The sequence below is a fragment of the Lepus europaeus genome, chromosome 19, assembly GCF_033115175.1.
Source record: "Lepus europaeus isolate LE1 chromosome 19, mLepTim1.pri, whole genome shotgun sequence".
In the NCBI taxonomy this organism is placed as follows: domain Eukaryota; kingdom Metazoa; phylum Chordata; class Mammalia; order Lagomorpha; family Leporidae; genus Lepus; species Lepus europaeus.
The window spans coordinates 42,788,475-42,792,035 of record NC_084845.1 but is presented as its reverse complement, the minus strand read 5'-3'; positions in this window follow the sequence as shown (position 1 = coordinate 42,792,035).

Genomic DNA, 3,561 nt, shown 5'->3' with positions numbered 1-3,561 from the left:
CCCCCGCGTCGAGCGGGGGTCGCTGGCTCGGGGACGGGCCGCCGCGTCGCCGCCTGGCTGGCGCCGGCTCCGCCGCACAACGCTGCGTGCGGGGGGTCCGCGGGCTGGATCGCCTAGCCTGTGCCGGGCTCAGCGGCTCATGGTCCGGCCCCGCGTCCCAGCCCGCGCCGCGGCCGCCTGCTCTCGCAGGTCCCGGCGATCCCTTTGTATATTTAAAGCCCAGATGCGTAGCCTCCAGGCACCGCCGGAGGAAGTCTGGATGCGGCGGAAACAGGGCGGGCAGCCGCCAGATGTGGCCGGCTGGGCTGGGAGGGCGCTGGCAGCCCGGGGCGGGGGGGAGGGGGCGCACTCGGGCCCGCCCCTCTCCGCCCCACCCCCCACTCGCCGCCCTCCTCTTTTTTCCTTTCTCCACCCTTTTCCCCCACCGCCGCAGGCTCCACCAGGCCTGGGCGACCACCTTCGGGGCGCGACCTCTCCCCCCGACTCCAGGCGTGCAGCCCGAGGACCCCCCGCTGGCGAACATCTGGCGCCGCCGTCGCGAGGCTCCGGAACTCCTGAGTTTGGAGAGCAGCTGTGCTTGGAGCAGTGCGGGAGCCCCAGGCCCGGGGGGCGTGGGTCAGAGGTGGGAAGGGGTGATGAAAAACGGATTTCAGATGTTTGGAGCTGGAGAGAGAGAGAGCACTGCCATGGAAAGACAGAGATGGAAACAGAGAGGAGACCTCCGCCTCCCTCCTCCCTCCCCCACGTCTGTCTTCTCTCCTTCCTAGGATTTGGGAGGCTTGCTTGACCTCAAACACCCTGCTGGGTTCACCATGGGCAACATGCAGTCAGGGTCCTTGTCCCCAGGAAGAAATGCCCCCTCCCTCGTTATCAGCCAAGCCTGATCCGCTGCTCCTGAGGCCAGCAGACCAAACAGGGACCCCAGGGGATGGTGGCAGGTAGCAGGCGCTCATCCTACTAGGCTCCTGGCTGGGGCTCCAAGTGCCAGACCCCCCAACAGACTGGCAGGCCAGGGCTTCCAAAGGTGAAAATAAGGGTCAGGGTCCCAGGTCCCAGGTCCCAGGGTCTGCAGATGGCCCTTTCTCCGCTCCGCAGGTGGTGAGCTGAGCTGGAGAGAGTTTGGAGTCTCAAGGGGCCATCTTCAGGTTCCAACCAGTCAGGGCCACGTGCCTGGGGTCAGATTTACATGGGAGCCGGAAGGGGGCCAAGTGTGGGTCCCGTGGCTCTGATTCATGGCTGAGGGTGTCGTTCAGGTTAGCTCAGCTCCAGTCCAGCCTGCATTATCTTTGTGCACACATACACTGTCTCAGTATTTACTGCCTCTTTCAAACCCACACTCTGCGGAAAAGGGGAAAAGGGTGTGTGTGTGTGCATGTGTGTGGGTGTGTGTATGCATTCACGTGTGTGTGTGTGTGTGTGTTCACTCCATCAGGAAGGATAATTAAATATGGGAAAACTGTGATGGGCAACTCGGGAGGGCTTCCTGGAAGAAGTGACTTCCCAGCTGAGACCTGAAGAGCTAAAGAGGTGAGTGCTAGGTGGGTGGTTGTGGGGGTGGGGTTCAAGCAGGATCTGGGGAACCACACAAAGGCCTAGACACAAGGATGTCCCCTGGGCCTGAGAAGGGTGGGGCTGGAAGGGTCAGCAGGGGTCAAGGTCATGGGCAGGGAGGGTGAGGAGCAAGCTGTCCATGGATATCATCACAGTGATGCACCTGGACTTGATCGGGAGGCCTGGAAAAGCCTCTGCCGCTTGGGGGTCCCTGCGCTTCGGACATGCACAGGCTTGCCTGGGCCGGCTGGACGCCTCCTCCAGGGAAGAACCTGGCCCCCGGGGGAGGGAGTAGCCCCAAGGGGACGCCTCGGCCCATTTTGGGGAGGGCAGGCCTGAGGTCAGCTGGGGGAGGGGCTGCCTGCTGGCCCAGGCCCATTTGGCTGGGGCCCAGGTCCTGTGGATAGTCGGAGAGCCAAGCTGGAGCGCCGAGAGCCAGGAGTGAGAATGGAAAAACTTGTCTCAGTCAAGCAGGGGTTGCAAACATGTGGCCTGCGGCTGAATCCGGCCTGAACAGCATTTTGAAATTTAGGAAACTTCAAGTAAAAATCCGACTTTCTGGTTTTCTTTGAGACATTCCCGAAGCTCTGGCGAGCCTGGGGCCAGTTTGGCCAGCACACAGCTGAAGCTGAGCAGTGGCTGCCCCCGGGGGGGGTGAGGCGTGTGCTTTGTCTAGCCGCAGTCCTCACCACTCTCTATTGCCTTGCATGGGACTCACTTCACTCACTTCCGCTTGTTTCCCTTGCTTGCCCAGCCTGGGTGTTAACCTCTCCTGGAAAGCCTTAGTAAGATGTTGGGGGCCAAGCAACATAGCTTTGGGGCTCCTCTGGCAGCAGGGAGCTTTGCTGCCCCTCTTCACTGCCATTGTCATTGCGGGCATTCCAAGGTCATTGGCGTCTAAGGTAGGCGCTTGAGGCCCGTTTGGAGACAAGAACAGCTGCAGCGAGAGGGCGGCTTCTGTGCGCGGCGTAGTGGCGTAGCGGCAGCAGGGGTCAGCTGTCGCTCTAGCAATACTGGGTTCCTGGGTGAGGCACAGCCCCAGGCTCCTGTGCGCATCTCAGATCGCCCTGCCCCTGCCTGGGTGAGCAATCCCCAGCGTCCCGGGTTGACCTGGCAAAGCCATGGGATGAAGGCCAGGAGACCCTCTGCTGATTCTCAAGTGGAAACCAGACCCTCTCGTCATCCGCCACTGAGAACTGGGGACACGCCTCAGCGTCTTCCAGCCAGGCCCGATGGACATGTACAAGGGCTGTAGAGTGGCCACCTGTGACCCCGCAGAGGCAGAGGTGGGAGCGACCCGGCTCCGAGACACCAGAGGCCAGAGCGGGCAAGGCGGGATGCTTCCCCCGAGGCTCCAGAGGGGGCATGCCCTGCGGTCACTGTGGCTTTGGACTTGCAGCTTCCGGAACGATGAGACATTGGATTCCTGCGACTCTGAGCCACTCAGTGGCGGTGCGTGGCGCTGTGTTAGGGCAGAGCTATGAGGTCACACTGGCTGCAGCCGGAGGGGATCGTGGTGTGGCGAGCGTTTGCTCAGGAAAGCTGCAGTGAACTCGGCTCCAGGAACAGCAGCCTGGAGAAGGGGTTTGTGTTGGAGAAGAGACAGAAGCGACATGCAAGACGCTGTGGGTGAGAAGACGGGGCTGCCTGTGCCAGCCCAAGCACCGTTTCCTGCTTTCCATAGGTGTCCCTCATTTTTCTTCTGGGGACCCGCTTTTGTCCAACTCTAGGTCTGTGGGGTCTATGGACGCGGCCTCCCTGGCGGCTGCACAGTGGCCCCGTGACCCCAGCCTGGCAGGTCTGAACACGCGGGGGCACGGCAGTCCGAGAGGGGCTTGTGAGCTCCCTGGAGCTGGGAGCCCCAACCTGGGGAGCAGCCTTGTGGCAGGTGCACGGGCCGGGCCGGCACTTAGACATTCAGCTGTAAATGGAGCCGATGGGACGTAAGAGGGGGTACCCCTGAGAGACAGGGGCCCTTGGAGCCTGCAGCCACAGCAAAGCCAGCAGAGC